The following is a 27,003-nucleotide window of genomic DNA, read 5'->3' as shown; positions in this document are numbered from 1 at the left end:
CAATAGTCATAGGCTCCTTGGGTGCAATCCCAAAACAACTGGAGCACCACTTGAACACCATTGGCATTGACAAATTCGCTATTAGTCAATTGCAAAAGGCGGCCTTATTAGGAACTGCTTCCATCCTGCGACGATATCTGTAATACCATCAAACATCCACATCTGCCTATCCCAGGTCCTGGGTAAGGACTCGATAGGTAGACAAAATGCCAAATCCAGTCTGAACATCTGGCTGACTGTGCGATGATCGATAATAATAAAGTTGGAAGGGACCTTGGAGGTCATCTAGTCCAACCCCCTGCTCAGGTAGGAAACCCTACACCATTTCTGACAAATGGCTGTCCAGTCTCTTCTTAAAAACTTCCAGTGTCGGAGCATTTACTGCTTCTGGAGGCAGGTTGTTCCACTGATTAATTGTTCTCACTGTCAGGAAGTTTCTCCGTAGTTCTAGGTTGCTTCTCTCTTTGATTAGTTTCCATCCGTTGCTTCTTGTCCTGCCTTCAGGTGCTTTGGAAAATAGCTTGATTCCCTCTTCTTTATGGCAGCCCCTGAAATATTGGAATACTGCTATCATGTCCCCCCTTGTCCTTCTCTTCGTTAAACTTATGTCACCAGTTAGTCATGTAAAATTTTAAGTTTTCTTTACAGATGCTTATGCTCTTTTCTTAATAAAATTCCTTTGTGGTTGTTCTTTTTTCAAACTGCTTAGTTTGACTTCTTTTGGGTTTGTGTATAGTAGTTCAACTTTCAATTTTCATAAGAATTGTATACGTTACTTGATAAGGAGTTACTTCATCAATATATACTTTATAAATGTATAGCATTTTCTTATTAAAATACTATAGATTTGATTTTCCTATTAATGGTTTTCAAACCAGCAAACATTTTACATTAATAATTAAAATAAAGAAAAACTCTGTGCTCAAATAATAGCAACATCTTGACCAAAGGGTCTTAGATATAAGTGGATTTTAGACATGCTGCTTCTGAAAATGTTATTGAGGAAAATGCAGAGATTTGTCCGGGCAGCTGCTGGAAGTTAAGACTGACTTGAAGGCACAAATTTATTTTCTTCCATAAGATGAAGCCTTGAGGGCCTGAAATAATTGAAGGCAAGCAAATATTTGCTATCTCACAGTCTACCTGAAAATGTAAAAAACACAAAGCATGGATCTGTTTTAACAACCGTGTTATTAACTTAACAACTGCAGTGATTCACTTAACAACTGTGGCAAGAGAGATCATAAAATGGGGTAAAACTCATTTAACAACTGTCTCAATTAGCAATAGAAACTTTGGGCTCACTTATGGCCATAAGTCAAGCACTATCTGTATAATAGACTTGATGGATGAAGTGTGTGTGTTTGTGTGTGTGTATATATTTGCGTGTGTGTAGCAATCAAATTTGATGATGTTTTTATTATCTAGCGAATACTGCCTTATTTGGATTATTATATTTTATTCCATGCCCTGGTCCTTAAAAGCACAAACCTACATGCATACAATTGGAAGCTCATCTATGAAGCCAAGGACAGTTTCCAAATATTACCTAAAACTAAAACTTATAAATGAGAGACAGTGATAGGAATTTTAGGAGTGAATAAGTGAAATGAATTTGTTGAAAGGTTCAAGTCAGGTTTGCCCAATGGAAAGATATAAATATTTCCATGATCATGCTGACATTTTTCTTTCAGAGAACTTACTTTCCTCACTTTCCAGAATAGATTAGAGAAAATAGAACAGCCATGTCAGCAGAAGTGAGGAGTAAATGATGCAATATACTAGCAACTCCACAGACTTCCTTTGGGGCCTGCTTGGCTCCCTGCCTTACCTGTCCTTATTTTTATGTACTAAAAAACATTAAAAGTATTAAATGGTGTACTGACAAGCTAGAAAGCAACCTCATTTAGGTATCGCTCAGGGTCTGCAAGGAAGAATCATGTCATCTCCAAAGCCTACAAAACCTCTTGAGGCTCAGACAGGCTTGACCATGAATAAAAGGAATCTTCTGGGTCAGACAGTCTCTCTAAACAATGCTTTTTTCTTGACAAATAGGGGACTAATGCCTTATCCTAACTCTCCACAAAGTAATCTGCATAGATGAAGATTACCCCATGAATGTCATCCATTATTATTATCTTTATTTATGCATTTATATGGCTATCCATACAGACAGGTCGTCTTTGACTTGCAACCATCCATGTAGTGACTATTTGAAGTTACGACAATATTGAAAAAAGTGATTTACAACTGGGCCTCACAGTAATGTGATCAAAGTTCGGGCACTTGGTAACTACCATGTATTTTTACAACAGTTGCAACATCCAGGAGTCATGTAATCTCCATTTGTAACCTTCCCAGCTGGCTTCCAACAAACAAAGTCAGTGGGGGAAGCCAGATTTACTTAACAACCATATGATTTACTTAACAACTGCAGTGATTCGCTTAATAACTATGACAAAAAAGGGTCATAAAATCAGGTACAATTTATTTAACAATTGCCTTGCTTATCAATGAAAATTCTGGTCCCAGTTGTGATTATAAGTCGAGTACTCTCTGTAAAATTCATTTTTTCTGTATATGTCTAATATCAAGATCATCAACTGCATCAATAGCTCCAAAGGACTAAAATTTCAAACTACACCTATTTAAGCTTAAGTGACAGGTGTTTAGTTACCTTGTTGGGATTCAGTACTATTTTGCTGTGATTAACTTAACTGCTAACTCTTGTATAAGCAATGTGGTTCAGCATTCATTGAAAGGATCTGAACAATTGCAAGGTTAATTGAGTCAAAGGAGATGCCGTGGAGAACTTTTTAAACAAAATGTGGAGAGTGGCAAGCATCTGCCTGTCTGAAAACCTTTACATTTCTGCTTGATGAATATAATGAAGTTTATATAAACAAAAGTCTGTGATCTAATGTTTGAGTTTTCATGGGCAAATGCAGAACAACCGTTATAGGGGATTTTACACAGCATTCACAGACATAGCAAAAATATATAGAAAAACTGAAATAGTCTAAATGTCATATTCATGTTTTTCACCCATGTAATCCCATCTGGCAAAGGATATTTCCATCTTTCCACTAAGTCAGACTATGAAGGCAATTATCTTTCATCACAAGATGAATCAAGCCTGAAAACCTCTGTGTTTCTCAAAAGCTTGACAAAGTTAATTGAAATCTGGGCAGCAAAGTTTGCCCTGCCTGAGATAAGGTGTGTTTACAGAGGAAGTTTATTTCTGAATTGGCCCAAGTTCACAATCCTAAAGTCTCTTGTTAAAGGATTTGCATTATTCCTGTGGGTGGATCATAGGCTCATCCAATTATGATTGCAGTAAAAGCCAGAAATTGTGTCATATGCTGCACTAACTAGTTCATACTGGTTTGTGCATTCCTATCACTTCACAACACACATGCAAAGGAACACACAAACACACACACATTTTAAGTGACAAATAGGGGAAATCTATCCCAGATTAAAGAAAATCTTAGTAAAGATATTTGGAAGTTGGGGTGATCATTTTTCCAAACATCAAAGATGTGCTATACGTTTTTGCAAATATGACTATGCATGTTTTAGCTCCTGAATAAGTGAGGGACCTATTGTTATCAGTATGCTTGTTTACATGGAAGCTAATGTAGCTTCTCTCTTGCAGGCACATATGTTGACTAGCTGACTTTCTGCAAGAGAAAGAATTTGATCTGAGCTAGAGGATTGCATTGAGCTTACTATCAAAGAATACTGCACAACTGGGGAAACAGAGAGAACAGCAACCAAGTAACCATGACTTGAGTATCTCTCCTGTGATGGGCCATTACTGTACAATGCTGGGGTTTTTCTGCTTTAAAAGATATATGAATGATTGAGATACATAGAATAATGAACAGCATGGAGAATGTGGGTAAGGACAGGTTTTTTAATAAATAAATTCTTATAGTACCAGAACCTTTGATCATCCAGGGAAGATAAATGGACTAAAATTCAAGGCAAACAAAAGAAAGCATTCGTTTGTACAGCTCATATTTAAACTATGGAATTTGCCAACACAAAATGTAGTGGCAGCTGCCAACTTGGATGGCTTTAAAAGGGGGATTAGACAAATTCAGAGAGGATAAGGTTATAAATCACCCCTAGTCGAGATGGTTATATATTACCTCCTATATGGAAGGCAGCTTGTCTCTCGATTCCAGCTTCTAAGGAAAATGAACCAAGGGTGCTATTGTGCTCCTGTCCCATAATCTTCATTGGCTATTTTAGGTAGTGAATATGAACTTCAGTCTGGAGCAGCAGGATACCTCTTCTTTTTCTTCTTGCAATTGGTTCATCACATCACAGAAGGAGGCATATGCCTATTTTTATTCCTTCTTAACACCACACTTTTAGATTCCTCACAGAAAATCTTGCACCTCCTTCAAGAAGTAAATTATTCTCTAAAACAGCCTCAAACCCCTTTCTTTCCTTCCCATTATCCCTACTCCTAATTTTTTCTTTCCTTCTATTAAATATATGATGTTGCATATATTCATCTCTGTCATTTAGCTGATCTTCTCCAATTCATTTTTTAAAGAACAAAAGATATAATTTGGCATCTCATTGAGAACCTAGCACTTGTCCTGTCTCAGATGGACAAATTTGCTAGACTGAAAGAACTTTGTTACATTAACTTTTTTCAAGAAGTGAAGTTAATGGAAGATTCATGAACAGAATTTGGCAGAACCTTGCTAATTTCCTGCAGGGAACAAAAAATCCTCAACATTAAGTTTGGGAATAGGGGAAGGGTGAGAGAAATTAAATGTAATAAAACAAAATACAGGCCTGAAAAACGTTAAATTGCCAGAAACCAGTTTCTGTGGAACATATCATTGCCCAAATATATGTAACAACATAAACAGCTGACCCTGAATCCTTGATTGATTGATTTAATTTGTATTCTACCCAACTCCCAACAACTCTGAGCAGCTAACTTGAGGTGCCATTCACCTGAAGTATCAGAGCAGGGGGCTACTCCAAAGTAATTACTGGGAATGTAATTCTTCAGACCATGTATCTACCTCCTCCCATACACAATGCTTTACAGTACTCCTTTTAGTTTTCAGAATAATATATTAAGAAGGAAGAGAGGCTGATGCCTGGGATGAGGTTAAAAAATATGGCGGGGTCCTTTGTGATCTCAAATTCTTATGTAGACCTAAAGACTATGAATAAACTCAAAGTCCCTCCATAAACTTCTACTGGAGTGCAATTTTTAATCTAATTCTAAATATCCATCTATGCCCTCCTTGATTTTATGACACCCTAATTCCTTCCTCAGGGCAGCCAATTTTCATGGGCACCCACATGCTCACAAAATAGCCAAATGTCACCACCAACCTGAACAAATTGGCACTTCTACTGAAGCCACTTTAGCTACCATAGGTCAGATGACCATTAGGAATGGTTTCAAAGGATTAGATTAATCATGTCTGAAGTTGTTTGTAAAGAGTGCTGTATTTGCAAGGTAGCAGTAATATTTCATGTATTATCATGGCATTATCTCCTATTGGGTCTATTTCTTTCTGTGAGAATTCAATTCTGCTAAATGTTTTCAATTTTAATGGTTCAGTGTCAAAAAGGTAATAATTGATGAAGAAAGATGAAACAACAGCATGGCTTATGTGTATTTAGAATGACTTCTCAACAGGAAGATTCATTATTATGTGGAGCTATTCCCGTAGGGAAATTATGGAAACTGATTTAGCAGAATTTTTAAAACAAGGCAGGCTCTGGAAAGCATGCATCCATTGACAAAAGACATGGACTGCATGATCTAATATGTTTTTCCATCTCTAATTTCTATTATTCTATAATTGGTGCTGGAATACAGTCAAAACTGCTGGTGGTTCAATTCCTATTGCAGCTACTGAAGAAAAAAAAAGCCTCATCTATACTTTTCCAAACTTAATCTGGATTTGGATCAAAAATCTTAAAGTCCTGGAAATCATTCAATATAAAACATATTTGCTCAGTTTTTTATTTTACTAACTGCAAGCTCTTTTTAGCCTATTTTCACATCAGTTTATACATTATGTATAAAGCAAATTTTCCATAATAAGATTTGAGTTCATCATGGCTTAAATATGAGAAATTGTATATCTAGTTTTTGAATTGCAAACTGTGAAGCACAATTCGTAAAAAACTGGATTTCAACAATTGTATGTATGCCATGCTCTTTTACAAGTTTACAATATAGAAACAGTATAGCTATTTAAAATATGGATGTAGTAATTTCTTCTTTCTTTCCTAATTTTTAGTATATTTTAGTTTGCTCACTCAATGGAAAAATGCACAAGCCATGGTCAAAAGAATTCCCCAAAATTCTATAGTCACTGCTTTCTAGACTTAATGTAGGATGGTTTTCAAAACTGATGAGGTATTTCATAGGAATGCATCAAACACATACCTACAAAAAATCAAAGACACAACTGTATCTACATAAGTGATTGTCTAGAATCAATATTTTAGGCCCAAAGTTTTCTTTCCACCTAATATATTCCACTCACAGAAATTTAAAGTACAATGTGTGTCAAACAGGAGCACACTGCATTGGCATAAATATACTTGAGTTACTTGTATATTTCAAAATGAGTTTCTCCTGGACAAGTAAGAGAATCAGAATTCAGTAATTCACATCATTCACCTTTATCAAATATTATGAAAATTATCAGCTCTCTTAAATTATATATAGCAACCCACATTCTAAAATAGTGTATTCTGATGTATTGTGTATTGTGATGAAGAATACCATTTAAAGAATACATTCTTGAGAATTGTAGGAATTGGAATATGAAATTTCATTTTTTGAAAACGTAGATGAATGCACAAACTGGATAGAAGCAACTTGTGGGAGGGGATGTACCAAAGCGACAGGGAACAGGGAAATTCTGATTTGCTGACCCTAAATTGATAGTGACTCCAGATAAAAGTATTTGGGGCAAGATTAAAAGCTCAAAAGCTATCAGATAAGAGAGGAACTCTAAGTGCTGCATGAAATTATACAGCAAAGGATATTCAATGGATGTTCATAGAGAAACCATTTTGCCTAGTAAATAATCTGAGGAGATGGAAAAACACAGCCCTGAATACACTCACCTTTGGAACAGCTGAAAATTCTGTCCTCTCAAAATATAGTGTTGATTACAGAACAAGCATATTGCTGGTTCTGTGTGGATTCTTCAAAGTATGTTTGATAATCCAGAACCTATAGGACCTACAGTCCATTGATAGCTTTTAAAACAATTCATAGTGAGTTTTAAAGGATCACAAATAGATTAAGAAACCAATTAATAGCAAATAAATGTAGACTATTTAATAATAAATTATTAAATAATAAACTGTACATTTAACAAGAACAAATCTAACCTGTTGTTTTAATAAGCTATATACTAAAGAAGAAATAAAAGAACAGTTAAACTGAAAAAAATAGTATAACTAGAAATCTGAGGAAAATAAATCAAAAACATTATCAGCTCCCAAAACAAACAAGTCAAAAAGGGAAACAAATAAAATTGGCAATCATACAGCTAACCTTTGAATATGCTGGGATGTCATCACTCTGTGATTTTCCCTTTCAGAATATTAGTATTCTATTCAGTGTTCCAACATTTGACGCCAGCTATGGGGCAAGCACAATGTTAATTTCTGTTCCATGAACTGAGCATATAGAGGTGTGAACTATATTTAAATAACTGCTATTAAGGGAAGTATGAAGACTACATATTTGTGCAATTGTATTATAATTAAGTGGGAAAAATTAGCTTGACTTTTAATTTTACAGCACAGGCATAATAATCTTTAATATATCCCAAGTATGGATAAACCTTGAACAAAAATGAAACTCTATGGATATTAGGCTAACATTATGGTATTTAAAAAGGTTTATTTTCCTATTAGCATTTAACTGCACACCATAATTAAATACTGAGTCTTCCTATCTAGACTGTAGCCACAAGATCAGACAATGATCTCACCAGACATCATAAATGATAAAAGGTGAGGCTAATTGACTCCTTGGATGAAAGCTGTCCAAGAAAAACTCCAGAGTATTCCTCTAATTCAGTAGCTGGTGCTCTTCTCTTCTAAATGAATGTTGCTGAACCAATCTTTGATTTAATGAGGGGTGGGGTGGAATAGGGGGGCAGGAGAAATCTATAGTTCTTCCAATAAAAAATTTGTAAGCCAAATTTCAAAACTCAGTTAGTCTATGTTAGTGTACTGAACATTTGTATACACTAATTTAATTTGAATTCCAAAGTTTGGAGAATTTGAGGATGCACTTGTAAGTTTTCCAATTTTCTCAAGAATAGAAAAAGCTTTTCCTTTCCTTTCCTTTCCTTTCCTTTCCTTTCCTTTCCTTTCCTTTCCATTCCATTCCATTCCATTGATAGGACTTACAGAACCAAGATCACAAAGAAAAATCTAGGAATACCTGATTTCATTAATTAACTCTAATATCAATTGCAGGCTTTAGGCAAATTACTTAGGTCTGTATGTCTCTTCAATTATAGTCAACTCTAAGCAGCAAAATGTGAAAACACAGTTAAAGTTAAGGAAAAATATAAATATTTGATATAGTCCACCTAATTGGGAGAACCTCGCAACAGTTCATAAAGCTCTGTTGTATGGGATTTTACGCCCATGTGTTGCAATTTGGGAAACAACTAATCTCCTGTTTCACAAGAAAAAAACAATGACAAGACAATGATGTACAGAAATAAATCTTGTTATAATTCAAATAAGGAAAAAAATGACTGAGTCAGGCCTTTATAATAAGAGGGTACAGAACCTACCCAATGCTTTACAACCTATCCAGAGCTTGGTAAAGTAGAGTCCAGAATAGTTCAGAGTAATCCAGTCTGACTTTACATACATATAAACATATTATATACCCGCGAAAACCTCAGAAAACATATATAATATATTATATATATATATATAAAACTGGCAGTTAAAAGGAGGAAACAGCTACAACCACACATTGCTCCTAGAAGCACGAAGCCAAAAGCACCAGCCTGAAGATGACGAATGAAACTTCATCGAAACGTCGCCAAGACACTTCCAATTTTACGTTTTATATGTTTTCTGAGGTTTTCGCGGGTATTTGTATGTAGGTCTTTGGTTGTTCGGGTTTTCTCCCACGTAAAATTGGAAGTGTCTTGGCGACGTTTCGACGAAGTCCCATTCGTCATCTTCAGGCTGGTGTTTTCAGCTTCGTGCTTTGAGCGACCTCGAATTCCTACGCAACTGCCGAGATCAAAATCTAATCCCCACATGTTTCCAACTGAAATTCCACTCCAACTCTGCAGCCACCAAACGGATCCTGAAAAGAACAGATTTGGCCCTAATCAGAAATGAACTTCACACAAAAAGATTCCTCCTAGACCGAATTAACAAAGATCTCCTCACACTCCACCTCAAACTCAGCAACAAGATCCACCCCACACTTTGGGACAAATCCAAACAACTCGTCGTCTGGAGAGCCGAAACACAGACCACCCTCAAGACAGATACACACACCAACAAACTCCGAAGACTACAAGAACGCCAGAAACAAACCCCTCCTCCCTCACAGCCACACATGAAACAAACAGTGCATAACATCTCAGATAGGATCCTCACCAAAGCCGAAACCAATGTCCTTTCCAAAGATTCAACTTTGCAGTCGCTCCCAAACACATCCCCACTGAAACCATTATATGTGGAGTTGAAACCAGCCTGACCAAAATCAACCCCGACGACGCCAACAGAATCAGACTCGAAATCACCAACATCCTCTGCACCAGCAAGCCACCCAAAAGCAACTTACCCAAAGAGGATCAGACAGCACTACGTAACCTTAAAGAAGACACCAGCATAATAATCCTACCAGCAGACAAGGGCAACGCCACGGTGGTTATGAACACATCTGACTCCCAAACCAAATTAACCAACCTACTCCAAGACTCCACATACAAACCCCTAAATACAGATCCCACCACCTACCTGAAAAAACCACCAGAACCAAGATAAAAGCCTCCCCCATTAGCGAAGAGATCCAGCAAAGAATCATTCCCAGAGAGAAATCATCCAGATGCCCTAAACTCTATGGTCTCCCCAAGATACACAAAGAAGGAACCCCACTCAGACCTATAGTCAGCTCCATAGGCTCACCTCTACAAAACCTAGCCACATTTCTCGCCAAACAACTACAGCCCTATGCAGAATCCATCACCTCACACGTAAAAAACTCATTCCAGTTTATAGAGATCATAAAGAAACAAAGCTTACAGCCCAGCGACCTACTAGTGAGCTTCGATGTCATATCCCTCTTCACCCAAGTGCCTATCAAAGACGCCTTGACAGCTATTCAAAACAAATATAACCCCCCCAAACACATCTTAGATCTGACCAACCACTGCCTATCCAACACATACTTCATCTATAACGGACAAAAATACAAACAAACAGAAGGAGCACCCATGGGATCACCCCTCTCACCTGTCATTGCCAACCTCTCCATGGAACACTTTGAAACCCAAGCTCTAGAAAAATCGGATCACAAACCCAAACTCTGGCTCAGATACGTAAACGACACCTTCATAATCTGGCCACATGGGAAAGAAAAACTGGACAACTTCCTCACACACCTCAACAGCCTACACCCCAAAATACAGTTCATCATGGAAACAGAAGCTAACAACCAACTTCCCTTCCTGGATGTCTTAGTCTACAAGAAATCCAATGGCTCCCTAGGACACACCATCTACCAGAAGAAAACACACACAAACCGCTATCTGCACGCTCTCTCACACCACCACCCAGCACAGATCAACTCTGTAGCCAAGACACTCATCTCCAGAACAAAACGGTTAGCTGACGAACAACACCTAAAACCCGAACTACACACTCTCACCAATGTACTAACATCCAATGGATTCCATAGAAATAAGATTACAAACCTAATCCAAAAAGAAACCCCTACTAAAATCCAAGACAAAGAACAAGAAAACGGCAAAGCCATCCTCCCATACATAAAAGGCATCACAGACAGAATCAGTAAGATCCTCCATAAACACAACATCAAAACAGCATTCTGCACAAACAGAAAAAAAATATCCACCATCCTTAGAAACCCCAAAGATAAAATTGAATTAGAAAATCAAGGAGTATACGAAATCCCATGCACCACTTGTCCCACCACATACATCGGACAAACCAACAGAAGAATAAGTGCACGCATTGAAGAACATAAGAACTCAGTCAAAAAAGAGGAACCAACATCTTCCCTGGTCCAACACCTTAAAGCCACAGGACATGAAATTGACTTTAAAAATACCAGAACCATTGCCAAAAGTGAACATTTTAATAACAGAATAATCAGAGAAGCCATCGAGATAGAAAAACGCCCACACAGCATGAACAAGCGAGATGATACCTCCCGCCTACCAGCCATTTGGAAACCCGCCCTCATTGACAAACGACTCCCTAACACAAAAAATGATACCAGACCCACACTCACAAAAACCACACAGGATGTCACCACCAAACATCCACGCAAAAAACAAACCCAAAGCCACACTGACTATGAGGCACGACCACAAACCAGAAGCCAGACCACAGCTGCATCATTAGCCACTTTAAACCCCCCCAATCCATACATGAAGCAAACTGACACCCTCCATGAAGAGGAAGCACGACCACGAACGCGAAGCCAAGGAATGGCAGGGCAGCCCAAAATCTTGAATCCCTCTGCAACTCAGACTAACCTGAGCACAACCAAACAGAACACTCCCCCAGCCAATCAGAGCACAGCCAACCCCCCAGCCAATCAGAGCACAGCCAACCCCCCAGCCAATCAGAGCACAGCCAAGCCCCTAACCAATCAGAACACACCTCCACCCAATCAGAACACAGCCAAGCTCCCACCCAATCAGTTCATACCTCCACTGGCAGTTAAAAGGAAGAAACAGCCAAGACCACACACTGCTGCTCGAGGCACGAAGCTGAAAGCACCAGCCTGAAGATGACGAATGGGACTTCATCGAAACGTCGCCAAGACACTTCCAATTTTACGTGGGAGAAAACCCGAACAACCAAAGACCTACATACAAATACCCGCGAAAACCTCAGAAAACAAATATATATATATATATATATATATATATATATATATATATATATATATATATATATATATATACAAATTTCTTTTTCTGACAAAGAATTAAAGAATTAAATTGGGAGATTAAGATGGCCATTTCAAGCTCATTCTGCTCAAGGTGTAATCAATTAGACATCTGTCTGAAAAACTTCCTGCATATACTCCCTTGACTCAGCTGGCAAAGAGGGAGGAGAGCCTGTGGCTTGGTGGTTAAATCACTGCCTAGTATGTAAACTGCCCAGGTTTGAATCCCATAAAGGGTGTGGCTAACTGAAGAGAGCAGAATGAGCTCGAAATGGCCATCTTAGTCTCCCAATTTAATTCTTTAATTCTTTGTCAGAAAAAGAAATTTGGATTTGTAATGTTTCGCAGTTGCGACTTGAGCCTGCTTAACGCCCCTAGTTGGGGGCTGCAAGGCAAAAGAGATTGTAAAAAGTAAAACCGCAGTATAGCAGTTAAAAAATGTCAAGGTGTAATCAATTAGACATTTGTCTGAAAAACTTCCTGCATATATATATAGTAGTAATAACCCTTTAAATTTTCTTCACTCTGTGCTCTTCCACTGATTGTGTGTACAGAATGAGAAAGATTATCTTGATGGAGATGTTCAGGAAACTTGCCAAGGCAAAAAGGGCTAAAGACTTTTTAAGTCCAAAACAGCAAGATAGCAGATCAGGGACCAAGCAGAAATCTCCTGATTCACTGAAGAATAAGGAGGAAGAAAAAATACTGCAAAATCAGATGTGAAGCTGATGTCAGCTCTAGTAGCTGGATCACATCAGGAAATCATTTCTGCAGAAAGGCTAAAACTACATTATTGAGATTAACTGTAATAAAGAATTTTGCAAGTGTGCTGTACCTTTGCTTCTTTCTTAGTTCAGTGAATTAGGGCGGGATCTGATTGAGTCACTTGAAACAGGCTGGACAGTCATCTGTCAGAAATGCTCAGAGGACTTGGACTAGAATAGGTAATCACTGAGGTCGCTTCCAATTTCGTGATTCTGTGAAAAAAAAGGTAAAAAAAAGAAATAGCTGCACTAGAATGGCAAAAGAATGGAAAGCCAAACTTGATTAAAATGAGAAGTGTTAACTGCAGAAAAGAGGAAAGAAAAGAGAAAGAAATACCTTAATTTGTTTTGCAAAAAAGATTTAAATTTATCAGTGAAGGAGTCTCTTGCAAGCAAGAGCTAGTCTTTCAATCTATTTGCACTTCTTACTAATTCTTTTGTTTGAGATTTTTCTTCTATTTATGCCAGTAAATGTTAGATACACCCCACCATCGACACAAACACCAATCCACATGTAATTATTTGGGAGGAAAATCTTGTTTTCCTATCAGAATATGGAATGTTAAAAAGTATTCTATCTTCTGCCTTTCCCCTTTTTCCTGAAGTGAACATACCCAAATTAATACCTGGTTTTTCTCTTCCGTTCTTCTACATGTGTCTCTAACTTCAATATTCCTCTCAATCCTTCCCTCTGTTCTCAAGCATGTCATTAATGTTTAAGAAGTAACTGTTAAAACTGAAGCTGAGCTCCTTAACAACATGGTAGAGCAACAGCTCCACAATTAAATTGAAGATAAGGTATGTTTCAAAATCTGATCCTTCCTTGAATAAATGAGAAACCCCCTCCAATTGGGCCCTTGTGTGTTAGTAATTTTGAGACTCATAAGGTAGGGCTTCTCTGTGGGAGGCTGGGAAGAAAATCAAGATGGTGGTTAAAATGATCTCAGATGCTACCTTGATTTTTGTGACACCGCCTTCTGCACAGGTGAAATGATTGCAGAAGTCCTAGACAAAAGACAACTTCCTAGGACACTTATCTAGTATACTGACAGAGGGAAGAAAATCAAAAGCCAGTAGAGGAACATAGCCTCAGACCTCCTGCTGCTTACTTGGCTTTCTCTTTTTAACAGGCAGAAAGTTCATATACAAAGAAAGCAAAATGCAAGACTGGTTCTTGGCCCTTGGAAGCGGTGGAAATATACAAAATAATAATTTGTAAAATGTGTCAGAAGCCAGCTGTCAGGTTTCTTTTTATGTGCAGACTGATGTTAAATTTGCCCAACCCTTTTAAAACAAAGAAAGCTTTCTTTTTTCATTAATGTCAATGTGATTTTGAGAACAAAATGTACCCCAGAATTGCATTTCAGATTAAGTGAGACAAATGATTCTAAAGTTATTGTTGAGAGATGACTGCTAGAAAGTCGTAATTCCATTAGCTAGTTACAGCCAGGGAAAAAAAGTCTCTGTTCTGAGAGAGGTCTATTGCAATGGTAAATGCTTGTCTCATATGTGTCATCCTTGATCAGGGCTTTTTTTCTCATAGAATGCTCAGAACAGAGTTCCGGCACCTTTTTTGGATGGAACCTTGTAGGGTAGGCAAGGCGGGTTGTATAACGTGTGTGAGTTCCGGCACCTTTTTTTTTTTTCAAAAAAAGCACTGTCCTTGATTATTATTTACCTTTCCCCACTTTTGCAGCTGAAGTAGCACCATTAGTTCCATATAAGACAAAAAAGAATGTCAATACCAAAATATATATGGTGGCTATTTTGCACCATTTGTTATTGAAGGGAGGACTAACACAGACATGTCAAACACAAGGCCCAGGGGCCGGATGCGGCCCACGAAGTGGTTTCATGTGGCCCGCGAAGCCATCCTGGAAACAGTGAGGGAACGGCCCCCACTGCATTGGCCCTGGCCCAGGCCAGCCGGGAGCCAATGTACAATTTTGTGGTGGCCATCTATGCTGAAATGCATTCAGTCTTAGCTCCACAAGGCTGTCTGGAAACAGCGAGAAACCAGCCCCTGGGTGCATGCTGGGGAGGTGTCACCCTTTGTGAGGAATGAAGAAATGTACCATCGCTTGGAAGTGGCCAACAAATGGCCCTTGCCTACTTCACATATCCAGCTTGATGGGCTTTGGGCAGGGGTTTCGGCAGGCAGCAGGGCGCTCTCCTCACAGCGCCATGAGGCTGAGCTGGGTGGCGCGAAACTGATCAGAAGTGCAATGCTGCCTAGCCCCCAGCCTTCCCAGTTTCAGCAGCAGCAAGGTGCAAAGCTGGCGAGCTTTGCATCTCAAAGCTCAACCTCTCGGCACTGTGAAGAGAGTATCCCACTGCCTGCCGAGACCGGGCAGGCTGGGGGCTGGACAGCATTGTGCAGTAACATTGACTCTCATGCTGCTCATGGCATCCCTTTTCCCAGAGCCCACCAAGCCAGATATGTGAAATAGGTGAGGGCCATGTGCTGGCCACTTCCACGCGATGGTGCATTTCTTCATTCCTCACGAAGGGTGACACCTCCCCAGCTGCGTTTCTTGCCTGTTTTTCTCCCTCCTTCATCTCAAATATTTTGCCTCCACTCTGTACTTAGGAAAGAAGGAAGAAAAGAAGGAAAGAAGGAGAGGAAGGGCCTGAAGGAAGTCCTGCCTTAGTCCTGCCCTGCTGTCCTTTCACCATCCCCTTGCCCCCTCCTCCAGGCCCATCCTGGGGGTCTCCCTATTGCTAAGGACGCTTTGGATACAAAGCTGGGTCTCCTCCCATGGAGAGGGAATGGGCCTCCCTCTGACTTTGCCCTCATACTCATCATGAGCAACCTGGCTAAGGAGAGCAAGCACAACAGCAGCAGCCTTGAGGAGAAGGTAAGTGCAGCTGGTTGTCCCCTTGGGGAAGTAGGGCTAGGCTTGGTGCCCAGTTTGTAGCAGTTGACCATTCTTGGTGCAGATAGGTACTACATTCATGTCACAGCATATTCTGAAATATCTTTTTGGAATAAGATCTCAAGTACTATATAGCTCTTGTTTTTAAATTCATTTTATTCTAGATTATGAAACATAACTCTCTGTCATTCAGAAGGCCCAATGAATTGCAAACACACAATATATTTACAGAAAACCACTCACATTAAGAAGGTTCAATGCCTTAGATTTGATGGTGAATTTCCAACCTATGTCTTACTTCATTGCTCCTCTTATGGTGCTTGATATGCAGAAGTCTCATCCTCTTTCTTAACTCATGTAATTTGATTTTTTTACTTGCTGATTCTTTATCTGAAATCTCCAAGAATGTAGAAAAGTTCTACTTGATCACAATTTTACACGGTTTTGGCCTCACTTTTATATTGATTGCATGTTGACTGATTTTTTTGTTGAGGTATTAGAATATTAGTTTTAATTTCTTCCCATAAATTATTTATTTTCTGCGTTCATAATTTGGGATCTCTGGCCATAAATTAATAAAAAATTTTACATTCAGAAAGACCACAGGCAAAAAGTGACAATATCAATTGTTGTTGCTGCTGCTGTTGATGCTGGTGTTGATGAGATCAATAAGGATAACTATCATAAACTCAGAAACGCTCCCTGGTATAAAAATTTTGTTATGAAGGAATTTGTACTGAGAATTGTTTCTTGTAAGCAGGAGTGTAATTTGGGAGAACAAAGGCATTTTAAACTAGGTCTCTTGCCAGGCAAACTTAAGAAACAGCATTTTCTTCCAAACAAACAAAGCATACTTCATGTCAACTATCAAACACAGATTTTATGCAGCCTTTGATAAACAGAACTTTTCCCCAGTGAGGCAACTTACTGAAAACAGGTGACTTGTAATGCAGGGGCATTGTATTTGTTTGTATGTATTGTCAGGATGGAGCCACACATGACACATTTTAAAATTTCTTCAATGCAGAAATCTCAGTTCCTGGATTTTCATTTTTAAGAAGACCATTAAAATGGACCTCTGTGCTGTCCTTGTTAGACAACTTATCTATGCATTCCTTGAGCATAGTCCATGTAACCTCCTTCCAAAGGGTCACCGTGTCTAAAAAAACCCAAAAAACCAAAGGCCAAATGTGATTTAGGAAAAGGTCAAAATGTTACAAGGTTGACAAATTTTGCAGCAATTTGCCATTTTCACCTAAAATCTTGCAAGACTTTGTGGCGAGCTGCTAATGTGTGTATATGGGGAAGGGGTATGCCTGAGTCCTCAGTCAAAATCTTTTAATGGCACCTGGTCTTGAAAAAACTGCCAACTGCAACAGTCTTCTGTGCTGTGTCCAAGGCTCTGAACCACGAATGAAAGACTTTCAGAATTATGGTCCCAGCCATTACTTTTCCATTGCATAGGAGTCATTTTGTGAAACGTTGGCAGGCTTCACATTTTTAAAGAAAATCGCATTGGAAGTCATTTTAGCAGAGGGAAAATTTCAAGAATGAATGCTAGGTATGAAATAAATAAACAAGCCACAAAAGAGTTTATTAATCTCATGAGTAACTTGAAAGATTTGAAACCAGCTGCATTTACACCTATGAGTGGTATTAGGCGCCCTACAATCCTTCTCAGAGTTAGTGTTGAATTAGAAGGATAATGCTCCTGATATGGTTAGATTGTCTGTCGGCATTTACCCAGCCCTACCAAGTGACTTTTGGTTAAAGAGGTCATGTGCTCAGATTAACCTTCTATTAATATAGGTGATTAAAAATATTATGATCATAATATTGTGAATGTTTTCACATGAAGGCAAGCAGGCTTCATTCATTTCTTTGGTGCTAAGGTAACCTGCATCCTTGCTTGTTAAACTGCTTTTGAAAACCACTTTGAAAACAAAGAACAATAGGTGCCGCTGTAATCTTTCAAACCACTAAAATGTCTTAAAAATGGAAAAGCAGAAAATACAGAAAATCTTCCACAGGGAAGAAGCAGTCAAAAAGTTAAGATGGCATCCACAACAGTTCCATCAAAGACCCATCCTTTCCATATGAGCATTGCAACTTGGCTGTTTTGCTGTGTCCTGCCCACCCTTGAGATTTTCCCAGGTGCCAGCTAGCATAATAATAATAATAATAATAATAATAATAATAATAATAATAATAATGACGACGACAGCGGCGGCAGAGGAGGAGGAGAAGGAGGAGGAGGAGAAGAAGAAGAAGAAGAAGAAGAAGAAGAAGAAGAAGAAGAAGAAGAAGAAGAAGAAGAAGAAGAAGAAGAAGAAGAATAAGAAGAAGAAGAAGAAGAAGAAGAAGAAGAAGAAGAAGAAGAAGAAGAAGAAGAAGAAGAAGAAGAAGAAGAAGAAGAAGAAGAAGAAGAAGGAGTAGTAGTTGGAAGGGACCTTGGAGGTCACCTATTCCAACCTCTACTCAGGCAGGAAACCCTATACCATTTAAGACAAATGGCTATCCAGTCTCTTCTTAAAAACTTCCAGTGTTGGAGCATTCACAGCTTCTGGAGGCAGGTTGTTCCACTGATTAATTGTTCTGTCAGGAAAATTCTCCTTAGTTCTAGGTTGGTTCTCTTTTTGGTTAGTTTCCATCTGTTGCTTCTTATCCTGCCTTCAGGAGCTTTGGAGAATAGCTTGACTCCCTCTTTTTTATGGCAACCCCTGAGATATTGGAACACTGCTATCATATCACCCCTTGCCTTTCTTGGTGGATCAGACTTCATGCCCATGGCAGATCTCCTTCATCTCATTAACCAAGAGTTTCCAAAAATTATTTTAGCATTCTCCCAAGTACACCTGAGAAAAATGACACTTTGGTTAACCTGTGCCAAGAAATCAGCTACAAGAAAAATGCTAATACTATTCAGAATTTTGAGAATTGTGTGGATTCATTTGAGCAATTTTCACACAATTTTGGGAAAGACCAAGATTTGACTAAAAGCACAGACTTATATATAGAACTGATCTAATTCTTCATCCATGTCTTGGTTTGCTAGAACTGACATAGATTTAAGCCACCAGCACTTCTGTTAGCCCTTTGAGGTAGTCCAGACAAAAAGCACAAATCTGAGCACTAACTCAATCTTTATTGTAAAGTTACTTTAACAGAATCTTGCAAAACTAAAAGTTATTTCTCCCCTATTTTCCTTTTACTCTCCAGAAAATTTGTCTAATCTGCAGCTCTTACTTCTGGTCCCCAAGGTCATTTTAATATACCATTACTGCATGAATGGGCAGAGTAAAAGATGTTGCTTCCTGGAATAAGTATTCTACTCGAATAGCACTGACTAACCCACTTGTATAAGACATGATCTGGGTTACTGGAGCCACATCAGAATATAACAGAATAATGGAAAGAATCTTGGAAGACTTCTAGTCCAACCCCCTGCTCAAGCAGGAGAACTTACACCATTCCAGACAAATGGCTGTCCAGTCTCTTCTTAAAAGTCTCCAGTGACAGAGCACCACCAACCTCTAAAGGCAAGCTGTTCATGGGTTAATTGTTCTCACTGTTAAGATATTTCTCCTTAGTTCTCTCCTTAATTAGTTTCCATCCATTGTTTCTTGCCTTGCCTTCTGGTGCTTTGGAAAATGGGTTGGCTCCTTCTGCTTTGTGGCAGCTTCTCAAATATTAGAACACTGCTATCATGTCACCCCTAGTTCTCCTTTTTACTAGACTAGACTTATACAATGCCTGCAACCGTTCTTCATATGTTATATATGTTCATATATATTTTCAGCTATACACCAGGTGTGAATGCAATATGATGAAAGCTTCACTTTTATGTATGAAGGACTTATAATAAAGCATAGCTGTGATAACACCGTTGTGACTGCCATCTTGACTTTTTCACCATAATTTGTAAATACGATGATGTGCACCATTTCATTCATTCATTTGTTTGTTCATTTGTTTGTTTGTTTGTTTGCCAGAGAAACTGCTATAATAAATACGGTTGCTGCCAGGTCCTCCAGTAAATAGCAATAGGTGTAAATAGGAGAAACATGCTACATTTTCAAGTCCTACTCTAGGTGGCGGTAGTAAACCTCCTTCACGGTTCAACAAAGTCTGAGATCCTTTCATTTTCCATAGGAGAAATCAGGGATCCAGAACAACCAGATACTAGAAGCCAATCCATTGCAGAACACTTAACATATCCATTGAGCCAATTATAAAGCTCATTACATGAACTTTCTTCTCCATTTCCCTATCTATTATTTATTTTCCACAATTTTGAACTGCCCATGTGCCCCAGGGAGGGAGTCTGGGTGGTATAATAAAACATTATAGCTGAAAGATATAATCCTTAATTTCAGACAACAGAATTTTCTAATCATCTTAATATATCCATAAGTGGCTGAATGAATTACACCATCAGGCACTAACTGGCCTTACAGACAAGTATCTAAGCCTCTTAGGGTCACTTGGTGATTGAGGTAGTGTATAATTGACAAATAAAATAACTCACAGGGGAAAAAAAGTAGGCAGTATCTCCCTGTTCGCATCACCAGTCCTCAGCTCTGTCATATTCAGCTTCAGCACAAAGCCTGGAAAGTTGTAGGTTTGACATAGTTGGGAAACCTCAATGATCAGAATTTGTTTCCCCAACATGGTGCCATCCATAGGTACAGAGGACTCAACTCTGGGAATTGCATCTCTAACACTTGTGAAGAATCTGAGATAGAGAAGACTGTTATACATCCAAATGGATTCCTTGCAGATACTACAGCAAGGATATGAACATGAGGCCAGTCAGATTAAGATAGTGAGTATACAAATACAGATTTAGGCAATTCATTGGGGATTTAAATGCTGCTCATGATTTTTATAATCATGTTTTGTCATTTTAGTCTCCAACTAGGGACACTCTGCATAAATAGAGATTTGTTTATTTTTATTTGATTATTAAACAAATTTATCTGGCTGCTCAAATCGCAAACAGGTGATTCTGAACAGCTTACAACATTAACATCCACAACAAAAAAACCCTTGCTGCCAGCCACCACCCATGGCAGCAATAACACAATCAAATCAACCACTTAATCAGCTCTGTTTCCATTCGTGGTCCCCAGGCCCACTAACAAAACCATGCCTTCAGGAACTTTTGGAAAACCAACAAGGGAGGGGCCACTCATACTTCAGGAGGTGTGGGAGGGGGGAAATGACTTTATAGAGAAGGGTCCAGATGATGTTGGATAGCAAAGTTGCTGGATCAACTTTTTTCACTGAATTCTTCTAAAACGTAAAGGAAACAGAGAAAGACAGAGAGCACGCTAAGAGATAGAAACTGGAATAAGAGGGTCAGATCCACAAAAGAAAACTGGTGCGGAATGCATATTGGTGGGATGACAGATCCAATTAATAGCAACAGCAATAGCACTTAGACTTATATATTACTTCACAATGCTTTACAGCCCTCTCTAAGCAACTTACAGAGTCAGTATGTTGCCCTCAAAAATTTGGGTCCTCATTTTACTAACATTTTACTAAAGAATGGAAGGTTGAGTCAACCTTGAGCTGGCAATATTGCATTCTAACCACTGCACCATCATGGCATAATGGAAGCATAATGGATATAGAATGTCCTATTCTGGTAGCCTGGATGCTGTGCACTGTCTGCCCCTTGAGATATGCCCATCCTTTCTTGTTACTGGGTTGTTTTTTTAGGAAATCACAAAAAACATGTGAGCCTTTTATTTTTTTTACTTTTTGATACTTGATTGTGAAGGGAGATAACCATCTCATTTCAGTTAAAACTGAATGATTATTTATATATTATTTAAATTTATTATTTACCGTAAATGCTGGCGTATAAGGCGACTTCTGCGAGCGCTGAAATCGGCGCCAAAGACGGGGGTCGTCTTATACGCCGAGTCGTCTTATACGCCGGAAATACTGGTAGTCTCCGGCGTATAAGAAGATGTTCTAGGAATGCGGCCCGGCTATAAAGACGGGGGTCATCTTATACGCTGGGTCGCCTTGTACGCCGGCATTTACGGTATATATTTGAAATTATTTTCTTTTATGTAGAGATTCTTGCCCCCAGAATATTTAGTTTGTAGTATTTGGAAAACAAACAAATGACAAATAACTTGGATTTGAGAAGGAAAGAGAAGGGAAAAGGCAAGATATCTCCTGTGAAATTGCATTGTGTTCATCTGTTTTTTCAGATGGGTTTTTTTTTAATTCTTTTTAATTTCAAAAATCAGTCCCCATTTCACATTTATGTGGATGGAGATACCCTGCTTCAAAGCTTCAAACACAAATAGAAACTTTATGCTTTGTGCCTTCTCACTTAGTTATATAGAATCTTGGAAGTGCTCAATTTAAAGCCTGCCTTAGAATTGCTGTGCTATTAATCTCTTTACCCTAAGCATTCATGGAATATAAATAAATACCTCTTTACATGTATATTTATATGTACATGTAAGTATGTAGGCCTTCTTTTATTGTTTAGTTTAAGATGTTTACAAAGCCATCATCCTGAATTCCTGGGTTCCAACAATATGCAAATAGCCCTACCATTAGGTGGGTCAACAGGTCAGAAACTCTACACAAGCCCATCAATTTCCATCTTCACATCTTGGTTAAGATTAAACCAGGATTCCTTGAGGACCTTGAGGTCAAGGGATATATGTGGCCACAGGGATATTGAGATCACCAGGCCTGTCTGTGGCCTCAAGATCCTTAAAATCGCAGGGCCACATAATGTCCCTAAGGCAGGGGTCCCCAATCCCCAGCATGTAGACCAGCACCGGTCCATGGCATGCCAGAAGCTGGGCTGTGCAAACAAGTGAAGCTCCATCCACAGGATGCAGGCAGTAAATGAAACCATGTCCCTTCTGGTCCACGGGAAAACCTCTTTCCACAGGACCGGTTGTCAAGACTGATTCGCCTTTTCACCTAAATTTTCTCTTTTGCTCATATCTTGACAATGGAATGCAAACTGACAGCCAAGGCCACTTGAAGGAGAAGTGGACTGTTTGCATAACAAGAAAAAATATCACTATTGGAAAATGTGAACACCTGATGGGTATGGGTGAGAGAGTCTATCATTTAATTAAGCAAGCCTTCAAGTGGCAAAACCAGAGCTGATTTTGCTTTCTTCTGTGCCAATGTAAATTTTCAGTAAGGTATTATACTCTTGGCAAAATCATGTCCCAGGAGTTTCTTTTTCTGGAAATGCCAACTGGACAGTTGACACCGGTCCCTGGTGCCCAAAAGGTTGGGGGCCATCATCCTAAAGTGTTGATTTCAGTAATTGCTATTGCATTGTAGCTTTTAAGAGGACACAGACAGGAAACAATTAAATACATGAGAAATAATATAGGGTGCAACTCTCAAGAGTTGAGAACAACTAAGTGGCAGAGAAACCCAATAGAATAAATAAAGTTAAGTATAATTAATATATGCCCTCAGTCTGCCAACTCAGATCTAGGAACAGCTTTATGGCAAGAACAAAGATTCTTGAGGATACACAAGAACAAAATCGAAATAAAAGGTGGAGGAAGGAGACCATTGAGCAAGGAATAACATTAAAGGAGGATGTGGCTGAAGGATCTGTCCTCCTTTATAGTACTTGGAGGACTCTGAATAGGTTGAAAGTTGGAGTGCCTAAATGTAAAACCAATATGCTTAAGTGGAGGCTCTTAGCCAATAACCACATGCTGTGTGAATGTGGAGAGACAAAAAGAGCCTGGTCCATCTGTTGGTATGCCAACTATTACCAGACACATTATACCGATAATAACTTATTTTTGCCCAACAACAAAGTCAAGAAGGTGGCTTCATTCTGGCAGTTTAAAGTTTGATCTAGACACGGAAGAAAAAGAATGTAATTAATTAAAATTCTATTTTAATTTAATTTATATTTAAATGACATCCAATTCAGTTGTTGTTCTGCCCTACGCACTTTTATTATTATTATTGTTGTTGTTGTTGTTATTTGCTTTGCTTACTTTTTGGAATGCCATTTCTGGCATGCCATCAAAGGCAAAGTGCAATCTTCAACTTGGCAAAAAAAGTTATACATGTCTGCAATAATAACATTTTAATAGGAAGACTCATGGATATTCCATTTTTCTTGCTTCCTTTCAGCTTATATGCCACATCTGGTGCCTCATACTGCATTCTGCGGCTATTTAATATGGAATGCTTAGTCTATGCATTTTTTCCTATTCTTTAAGATTCTAACAGAGGTATGCTTTTATTTGATGATCAGATGTCTATTCTGTCCGTTATGATGGACAAGGTTTACTTGAAACTGGGTGATAAGAAATCAGAAAATGGCCTCCAGAAGCCAAGCAGAAGTGATAACCTTGATGGTGGTATGCACTGTATATATTCCATGGCAATCAAACTGATAAACAAGTCTGATGTAACATTCCATGGCAATGAGACACATGAAGTTGTTCTTGGCACAGAAGGTTATGAAGAAGAGCTCCACATAGGTCCCTTAACTTAGAGCCTAGTGGTGCTTGTGGTAATTGTAGCTGATCCAGAAGAGCAGCACCAGAGGTCAGCTAATGCTTTATTCAGGACATAAACCGAGAGAACAATGCATTTCTTTATGTGGAATGGCAAGGCAAAAAGTTCTAAACAGTTCAGAAGCAGCCAGGCTGCCAAGGTTACAGAGGACACAGGAATTACAAAATATTTTGTGGTGTCAAAAGCCATGGGGCAGGATATGTGGGTGGCATTCATTGCACAAACTGAATTTTAGACACTGTTCCACAGTGCACTTTTGATGACTTTCCCTTCATATAGTTATTGTGAAGCATTCTTCCAATTGCTCTAATTCAAATGTATCTACCAAAAATGAAGAAGAAATGAGGTACACCCAGCAATCCTGTCAATTATTCCAATTGCTTTTCAGGGGGCATCACTTCTGTTCAAGCACTTTGCTTGCAGTTCTTCTCCTTTCTGAAACAAAAGCAGCAGAGTATGATGTGCTCCTATGTGTGGAGAAAAAAAATCTGGTTCTCCATTCACAACCTGCTACTGGAATTTTTTGTATTTTATACTAAACTAGTTTTGTCTTGCAGGCAGCACTGTTGGAATGACAGGAGCATGATAAGGGGATGAGGCAGGATTTATTCCAAATATGACAGACTTCCAATTCAGTGAGCTGAATTAGAGATTGTGTTTTACAGGACAAGAAGATATTGCATGCTCCTCTCCTTGTTGGAGTAGTTCTACCTACTGAATTTGGCTGGTGAAGATTGATGCAAATTGTGTTCCTCACATTATCGAATAAGAAATTAACAATCCTGGCAGATTAATTAATAAAAGTAAAAATCACACGAGATGTTTAACATTCCAATGTGTTATAAATCCAGATTATCCAGCAATCTATACAGGTTTGTCAATTGCATTTCTCACCTTGTAAAATAATTATTTATTAAAACATCTGGAAGTACTTAGTAGGAAATTAATGCTATCAAACTAAATGAATGGTGCCCATTGATTCATGAAGCTGTCTTCTGTTTGACAACTCTCCCTTGTGTTTGTAAAGACAGCTTTGCTATATTTGCTGAATCTTACTTCTTTGCTCATTTCTCTTTTATACTAATGACTCCCAAGGAAGATTTTGAGGGATTTTGTAAGTTTTCTTTTCAGAGGATGCAGTAGATGACAGCCAGTGTGGGCAACTGAAGTACTGACAGAGCTCAGGTGGAGATAAGATGGGATTAAAATATCATGATAGATTAAAAAAAATAATACAGACCATTGACCGTCTGATCTAAAGAGCATGCATGCTCATTAACATATTTTTTAAAAAGTCCATTTAGTGTAGTAAAGCAAAAAGATTTTCATGAAAAGTCAGCATGATTGGAACTTTGGAGTTTGGCTAATAAAATTCTATTTTTATTGCATCATAGATGTTCAGAGATAGCATTCTCTGAAATGCAAATAACACTATGTTCAGATATAAGCTCCAAGCTGTGAAGACAACTGCTGTTGTCTGCAAATAACAAATATTAACAGATTATTGACACGATTACATTTGACCCAAATAATTTATGGTGCTCCACTTGTTGCTGAACTCTGTTTCCCATCATCTTCAGCCAGTACGATTAAAAATTATGGATGATAGGTTCTATTTGTAGCTCATGGTTGAAATGAAGGGTCCTTGATGTTCTCTGAACTTGGTAGTTTCCTTGTGGATGTTTCATTACCCAATAGTAGTACTAGCACTGATGATGTTACATAGTTTGGATAATGAAATGTCTGCAAGAAAACAATCAAGCTCAGATAGTACCAAGAACCTTTTAAAAAGGATATTGGAAGATAATAAAGCTATTCTCCAAACTAAAAGAGATATTCAGGAACAAGAATATTTCCTGTCTTGACAAGTATTAGAAAAGTATTAGAAAAGTATTAGAAAATTATTAGAAAAGTATTATCGGTGGCAGTTATAGCACTCTCCAGATGCATGGATTTCAGCTCCCAAAACCTTTAGCAATGGGCATATTATTAATTCACACATCTGGAGAAGCAGCCAAGTTAGGCAGAGATAGTTTTTTGATGAATATGTTCCTTATCCACTGTGAGTATGTTCTTTACCATGGGAGTTTAATGTTAAATTATTGATTGGCCCATTTTGCTTGACATGATAAACAAAGATGGTTTAAATGGCTCCAGACCAACTGTAATCTCAATGCAATCCCCTATGGAAGAAATTAAGTTTCCTTTTCAACTCAGGACTTTCCAAACCTCTTGTCATAGAGGATTAATGTATAACAAGTTAAAGGATACAGATGATATAAAATGTCTCTTATACCTGCCTCACATATGAGAAACAATGATTTCACATAGCTTTTGGCTGGTCTCTCTATGGCCTGCAGAAACCCGGTGAACTCCATTGTCTTTTTCCAACTGCCAGCAGATCCACCATTAGTGGGCCAGAAGAACAAGACTGCTGCTATTAACTGCAAAGAAACAGTGATCTGAACTTTATGGAACGTCCCTAATCTTTATTCCAATAAGCAGATGGGACTTTTGTCTGCTGATGGTTCAAGGAGTAGCAACTACTAATTTTCAGTGTATAATCAGATAAAAAGGTATACTAAAGATCTACCTAATCTTGGTAGAGTCTTCC

At 38.5% G+C, this 27,003-nt stretch overlaps 1 long non-coding RNA gene across 1 annotated transcript in view; it reads right to left on the bottom strand.

The window, feature by feature from the left end:
- LOC120313749 overlaps positions 1-27,003 on the bottom strand; it is a 60,825-nt gene that overhangs the window by 26,956 nt on the left and 6,866 nt on the right. Inside the window, exon 2 of the long non-coding RNA XR_005558252.1 lies at positions 13,038-13,179. This is a non-coding gene — a long non-coding RNA (uncharacterized LOC120313749). The remainder of the gene's footprint in view (positions 1-13,037; positions 13,180-27,003) is intronic.

The sequence above is a fragment of the Crotalus tigris genome, unplaced genomic scaffold (genome assembly GCF_016545835.1).
Source record: "Crotalus tigris isolate CLP2741 ecotype Arizona unplaced genomic scaffold, ASM1654583v1 scf7180000017571.3126492, whole genome shotgun sequence".
Taxonomy (NCBI): Eukaryota; Metazoa; Chordata; class Lepidosauria; order Squamata; family Viperidae; genus Crotalus; species Crotalus tigris.
The sequence above is the reverse complement of the archived record's forward strand: the minus strand, read 5'-3'. Positions and strand labels throughout refer to the sequence as shown.